The 8252-nt window shown below is 34.1% G+C and overlaps 1 protein-coding gene across 1 annotated transcript in view; it reads left to right on the plus strand.

Moving 5' to 3' along the window:
- Positions 1-5700: 5700 nt before the first annotated feature.
- LOC125033254 (peptidyl-glycine alpha-amidating monooxygenase B-like) overlaps positions 5701-8252 on the plus strand; it is a 52918-nt gene continuing 50366 nt past the window's right edge. Inside the window, exon 1 of the mRNA XM_047624637.1 lies at positions 5701-6130. The gene's annotated coding sequence lies outside the window, so the exon portion shown is untranslated. The remainder of the gene's footprint in view (positions 6131-8252) is intronic.

The raw sequence follows: 8252 nt of genomic DNA on the forward strand, positions 1-8252 counted from the left end.
CTCTAATTATTTGAAATTGTATCACAGGAAGCGTTGGTCAAGCGGCATTCAGAGATGTGATTGTTCCTGTTGCGAGTTGAAAGGATGCGCCTACAATTTGCTGTCACCAATTGTAAGAGGCTGTCATTGTCTTAATGCAATTGGTTGGTGGATGCAATGATAGGTTAATATGGCTTGACTCTTTATTGTTGAAGATTACACATGAATAAATGAACACAATAAGATGACCTGGGAGCAAGCCTGAACGCACACACCATAGTGTGTCTGTGTCAGTGCACACACACACACACACACACACACACACACACACACACACACACACACACACACATATATATAGAGAGAGATGTATGTATGTGTGTACATATGTATGTATATACACACACACACACATATATATATATATATATATATATATATATATATATGTATGTATGTACACACACACACACACACACACACATATATATATATATATATATATATATATATATATATAAGTTTAAGTGTGTGTGTGTGTGCAGACAAACATACATACACACATACCACACATATATACAGTATATATATATATATATATATATATATATATATATATATATATATATATATATATATATATGTATATGTTTACACACGCACACACACAACTATTAATTTACTTATTTAATCGTTTATTTATCTATAGGTACACACACACACACACACACACACACACACACACACATATATATATATATATACATATATAATAAAAAATATATGTACATAGACATACATACATGTGTACATACAGACCTACAAACACACACACTCACACACATGTGTGTGTGTGTGTGTGTGTGTCTGTGTGTGTGTGTGTATGTATGTATAGATATATCTGTATAAATATGCACACACACACACACACACACACACACATATATATATATATATATATATATATATATACATATATATATATACACACACACTATTTTTTTAACATAGCCATTCATTCCCCTGCAGGACATAGGCCTCTCTCAATTCACTATTGAGAGGTTATATGGCAGTGCCACCCTTGCCTGATTGGGCGCCCTTCCTAATCAACTGCCCTTCGGCGCTCTAACACTTGTGCCACGGTGGTGACTTCCCCTACGACACCTGCGTTTGACTTCTCAAGGCTCTAGCGAGCAGTCAGAGCGCAGGCATTTTTACGACCGCCGCGACGGGGAATTGAACTCGGGACCATGAGGGTCGGAGTCCAGTGCTCTAACCACTGGGCTATCGCAGCAGTCTGTGTATGTATATATATACATATATACACACATATATGTATATATATGTATAAGTATATATAGGCACACGGACATATACATGTATGCATGTATGTATATATATGTAGGTATGTATATATGCATATATATGTATATATACATATATATATATATTCATATATATACATATATAAATAATTTACTTATTCATATATATGTGTGTGTGTGTGAATATATATATATATATGAATATATAAACATATACATATATATATAAATAATTTACTTATATTTGTGTGTGTGCATATATATATGTATATACATATATATACATACACACATATATACATATACATATGAATACACACACACACATACATATGTATATATATATATAATATATACATATACATATATATATAGTGTGAATATAAATACATATATGTGAATATACATACACACACACACACACACACATATATATATATATATATATATATAAATCTACTTATTCATATGTGTGTGCATATATATACATATATGAATACATACATATGTATATGTGTATATGTACATATATACGAATACACGCATGTGTGTATATGTATACATATATATGTATACATATATATATACACACACAAATATATATATATATAATACATACATACATACATATATGAATATATATATATATATATATATATATATATATATATATATATATTGGTGTGTGTGTGTGTGTTTGTTTGTGTGTGTGTGTGTGTGTGTGTGTATGTGTGTGTATGTGTGTGTGTATGTGTGTGTGTATGTGTGTGTGTGTGTGTTAGTCTGTGTTTACGTGCTACGTACATATGTACAAGAGCACGACTGTACTGTACATGACCAGAAAATGATACCAAATGATGAAAAACGATGGAAAAATCCTTAATGCAAATATCTAATAGTCGCAAGTGTTCTAGTAACTAGCAGTGAATGCAATGATAAATAAGATATATTAACAGTGACCAATGGAGTTTTAAAATGGTAACTGGTTTATTCAAGAAAGGTTATAAATTATATATAACTGATGTTTACAATGAAAACTATTTTCTTTGCCGCGAGAAAAGGGTGAACGATCCCTGACAAGAAAAAAATCAGGAAAATCCAAAAGTGACTCATTTCGTAACATTAATTAATAAAACCAGAATGATTCAACGTTCGCTAACAGAAGGCACTACATTAAAGCAGAAGTTTCAAAAGTAAAATAGATATGTAACTGACATGAATTAATAACGATCTGCATCTTCATCGACTGCCAAAAGTGTAAGAAAATAAAAATCAGCAGATTTCATCGTAATAAATATATGAAAAATATGAATAAAAATGAATACAACGCTTCAAGATATTACTTGACCTTTCAATATTACATTTTCATTAGAATTCAAACAACACCGAGAATTGTTATGTAGAATTGAAAGGTGAATGATTTCCTTTGTGAGTCGTATTAAGGACATGGTAACGTAATGCGTAGATAAAATGATTTCATGTATTGGTCTTCCTCATTTTAAAAATCAGTTTCTTCCCCGTGTTTTTCTTCCTCTTTATCTCTTTTTTTTTCTCCCCCTTCTCCTTTTCTTTTCCTTCTCTATCTGCTTCTTTCTCACCGTATTATTTTTGTTCATCCTTAAAATTTACTTTTACTTAATACATTCCCTCCTTACTTAACAATTAACTCCACTTCTTTAAGTGTTACTTTCTCCTCTTTATCCTTTTCTCTTCTTTCTTTCTAAGTTTTCCTTCGCGTAATTCCTTTATAATGCATCGGCGCTCACCAAGGTCCTAGTTTAATATTAATCAAATTTAAGCATTTTCTCTTTTTTCATTTTCTTAACAATGATATTTTTAAAAGGTACCAGGACTATTAATTTTATTTTTCAAGACTAGGCTTTTCTGAATATGTGCAAGTGTTTTGTAATACAAGTTGTTTAAAAATGATGAATACATAATATATATGTATGTATATATATATATATATAAGTATATATATATTTGTGTGTGTGTGTGTGTGTGTGTGTGTGTGTGTGTGTGTGTGTGTGTGTGTTTGTGTGTGCGCGTGTGTAAATATGCGCACGCGTGCACACCCACACTCACCCACACCCACCCACACACACGTGTATATTTGTATAATGAAATCTAAAAATAAAAAAAATAGTTCTGTAAATTTGTAACTATCGAAAAGGCATCGACGAGGCAGATAACAGGATTGTTTTGTGAATATGCTGATCACTATAATTATACTAAGCATTATCAATTATGCATTTCTTTTCTTTATGATTATTAACAGTATGCCTATTCTTACAAGCAGTTATTATTATAATTACCATTATCATTTCATTGTAATTATGATTATAATAAATATAATAATTATTAGCGTTATCATCATCTCTATTATTTTTATCTTTATATGAGTTATTTAGACACAATAGTTGCGATAAAGTGTATTACATATATTTCACTCCTTGAATTACAGGATTTATTGATAAGTTTGCAGAATCCTACTGCAGCACGTTATTCCAGGCCTTGATATATTGGCCAATTACGTGTTGTATAGTTTGGCGATATTTCACCTCAAACAGACAACGCAAAGACCTTACTTTTTATTCTCAAATTGGTTTCTATTCAGTGATGCTTAATTCAGCTAATGTGTAAATCAGAACGAGCAAGAGGGAGATTGCACATGCAAAACACTTGCCGTAACACGAATAAGTAGAGACATTGTGGGAGGCCATGCTGGTAAGAGGATTTGGTGACGGAAAATATGACAGATATGACGACAGAATGAGACAGTGAGTGAATGAGGAGGGGCATGGCCGCGTAAATGGATGTATGCGTAAATGATTCATTGCGTGGAGAGAGAGAGAGAGAGAGTGAGAGAGAGAGAGAGAGAGAGAGAGAGAGAGAGAGAGAGAGAGAGAGAGAGAGAGAGAGAGAGAGAGAGAGAGAGAGAGAGAGAGAGAGAGAGAGCTGAGGGAAAGAAGCCATGCGAACGAGAGATAAAGTAAGAGTGCAGCGAATGAAAATAACGAGAATAGATGAAAGTACGAGCGAGAAAGTTATTGAGTGGATTAAAGAATGTATGGCTGAGTGAGAAAGATAATTAAAGTGTATGAAAGAATGACCGAGTGAGAAAGTGAATGAGAATGGGTAAGCGAATTGGGTGCAGTGACTGAAAATAAAGGATAATAATGAACGAGTGAATTAATGTGGTCATATTGGTAAGAGAATAAGAAAGGGAAGTGAATGAAATTCCTAAAATAACGACAAAAAGTGAATGAGAAGGGGTAAAAGAATTAGTAAAGCACGGTTGTGAAATTAATAAAAGCAACACTCAAGAACACAGTGATATATGTATAAAATCTGCAGGCCAAAAAGAAGTAAAATATACACACTGAAGACAAACACGGAAGTATCTCCGTGAGCAAAACAGGGGACGAAGAGAGGAAGAAGGAAAGGAAAGATATACAGAGAGAGGAGAATGGCGCAAAGGGATTAGGGAACATATGGCGAGTAACAAAGGGAAGAGCACAATATGTATAACATCGATATTGTATTAAAGCACTGTGCTCGGTCTATTCTTTCATTGTCGCCATTTTCTCTTTGTATCTAAAATTAAAGGGAGACTCTATTTGAAATGATGTCCTTGGATTGGTTTCTTGTAATTACATTTAGCGACAAGGGAGATGAAATGAGATAATGTAAAGGCAAACAGGAGGAAACAAGAGGCATATTGATTATGGATAGGTGAACACAGCCATTTGGATGACCTTTCAGAATGTGTATTTATAGAGCGGCCTTCGCTGCATAAAATATCCTGGAACGTACATAATGACACTACTAACACTAAACGAGTTGTACAGAGCGTCAGTCCTGTTTCATGTCACAGCTGGCGGTCAGCTTTACGATCAATGCTAAGGAAGGAGGCGCAGTAATGTTGTTTATAGGTTTCTCAGACAAGTATCTCTGTGAACGCATCACTCTTACTTCACTTAGAGGTTATTGAAGCGTTTATGAAAGTCTTCTAGTAGTACAACTCTACTTTTCAAAGTGCGATGTTTATAAATACCGCGCTGTATTCTCGGATTTCCGGCACTGGATCTCTGGACAGCCATATTTTGCTTCTTACTGTAACGTACTTTTTAAGAAATCTCATAAAAAATAATGATGGATTGTGTGTCCTAACTTCTCCGAGTACTTTACCGGGGGAAGACGCCCACGCACTTGCGACTGGATGATTCAAGGACTGTTTCTTCAGACTCTCCCTTTTATACGAACTTCCTCATATAGTAAGAACATCGTTCATTAGTTAGTAATTGAGGGTACTGTCCTACTACCCATCGACACAGCATCGCGGGGAGACGCCCACGCACCTGCGACTTGGTGACGCAATAATGGCCGAGCACCAACACCCAAAGGTGACAGGAGTGACGTCACGGCCATGCGCGCTGCTCCTCGTCTCGGGCCAAAGCCAAGGGACCTCAGCAGAGCCTTCCCTCCCTCCCTCTGAGTGAGTGAGTGAGGACATCCAACGGATCCATCCTCTATGAGAAGGACGTGGCCAGTAAGAGGAGCATCGCCACCAAGACGAGGGCAGATAGGAGTGAGAGAAATCCTTCTCCGAAGAACCGACTCGTGCTCCTGCTCCTCCTTCTCCTCCTTCGGGGTTCCTTCTCGTCCGCCTGCATTGACTGCCTTTTCCTCCGCGACGTGAGGTGACAGCTGGAACGCCTTTGCTCGCTGGAAACTTATTTCTCTCGTTTCCCCCCTTCCTCCTTGGCTGGGAAGGCCATGGTGTGGAAGTTGGAGTGATTTCGTCGCTGATGTTCTGGCACAGGGTGAGTAGGACCCAAATAGGACTGGCACTCGTATGGCATTTTTTTTTTTTATGTACCATAACATTGTTGCATCGTTGAGGCAGATCATACCTGAAAGTATTATTAATTTGTGCCTATTATCCTCATTGTACAATAGTGAATCTGTAACATCGTAAGACGAAGTGGTAGTTGTATTTTCTTTTAATCTACCATATCAAGGTTGCGTGGTCTTGTTTTTTGTGTGGCAGATATTCGTTGTTTTTAACAAGTGGATCAGTAACAGTTTTATGTTAGGTAGCAGTAACTTTTGTGGTGATATCTAGACAGTAATCAGTGAAAAAGTGAATTGACATAATAACCTTAAATTTTGTGGCAAAAGCACTTTCACTTTTTTTTTTAGCAGTTCCATGTTCACAACAATGTTTTATGAAAAAAAAACTAATGGGAAAACAATCATGTTCTTTTAAAGCACTACTGTGTAACTGGAATTGGAAATGACATATTTAGTAACTGTAATGATGGTAATGTTTCATTAAGTCCATAACATATGCAACAGTTAATAGACACTGTCATTTACTGCCGTAATGGTCTAGCCCCATTCATATATGCGATCCTATACAGTATTGGGAATAGTATTTTGTTGTGGAAGCACTTTTGGTAAATGAGTAAAGAATTTAATTAATATGTACTAATAAGGATATTAAAGAATTAGAAAATTTTGGTTGAATATATTAATATATTGATAAAGAAGAAAAAAAGAATGGTGGAAAATGTTTTACTGTTAGGTAAAATAACCCTTTTACAGAGTAGCATAGTAAATGCCAGATATTGATAGTGTGAAGTACATTTTATATTGTATGAGCTTGAATGCCACCATAGATGATTATGGACCATTGCCTTTTTATGGCATTGAAAAGGGAATTAAATTATGCACTGCAATGAGGAGTATGGTTAGTTATTGCAAATCCATTTGTTATTCATTGCTACCGTATTGTGTCAGTATGTAATGAAAATATCCACTTAATGAATACTTCTCATGTATAAAATGAAACAAGGTAATACTGAATGGTTATGAGAGGTGTATATAAATCTGGTTACTGATTTCATTAGATATTTTATTCTTTATTCATTATTATTTTGATTAGGGTACTTTATTCTTATATTTAGTTGTTTATTATTATCAGTCAATTTCTAAGAAAAAAATCATAATCATTAGACAAACAAAACATTTCATTGCAGTTCTACAGGGATATGAGGATTAAAGTCAAATATGCCATTTACACATAATCCATCAGATGCATTGTTCTAGTGAACATAATTACTTTGGTATTATATTTGATTGGGTACACTGTGTTGTATTTTCTCTTTTCTTTTAGAGAAGCAATTTGCTGAAATGAAGACAAATAAACAAATTATTGTGAAGAGTTTTCATTCACAGTGATAATGATATGTCAAGAGATATGTGTTGTTTAGAGTAAACTAGTAATAGCTTTAATTTACAGATAAATTTGAATTTGTCATACTATTTATTTTTATTTTATTTTAAGTAAGCAAGAAAGATCAGTAGCTACCACCAAACAATTACTTATAAGTGAAATGACACAATCTCAGTTAGAATATTATTAGTAATTGGGGGCTAATAGTTGTAATAGTTGTAGCTTTTGGAAAATGTTCAGGTATTGGCTATATGTAATACACAAAACTACTATTATGTATTAAAAGTAATCTGCAGAAAATAAAGTTCAAACTACAGTTGCTTATATCGGTCTATACATTTATGCAGTGATGCTATGGCTTCTTGACATTTTATCATCAACTAAGGTACTAGTCCAAGTTCTTTATAACCAAATATATGTAGAAAGGTCTGTTAGCCTTTGCTGGAGCAAAAAGTGTTTAGGCTACTACATTGCGTCATATTGTCTTTTTCTGAACTATTATTGTTTTTTTTTTAGAACAGGTTTTGTTCTTTTATTAGAAAGTATTGAGTGATTCTGTTCTTTCGACATCAAAAATCACTTATGAGTGAGATTCTATTATCTAAAATGTATTTTATTCTATTAGTATAGAAATACCTTACATTAGTATATGTAGAAAAAAGGTATGGATGAGAATCAGTAATTTTACGATGGAAGAGATGAATTTG

Source organism: Penaeus chinensis, chromosome 16, assembly GCF_019202785.1.
Source record: "Penaeus chinensis breed Huanghai No. 1 chromosome 16, ASM1920278v2, whole genome shotgun sequence".
Classification (NCBI taxonomy): domain Eukaryota; kingdom Metazoa; phylum Arthropoda; class Malacostraca; order Decapoda; family Penaeidae; genus Penaeus; species Penaeus chinensis.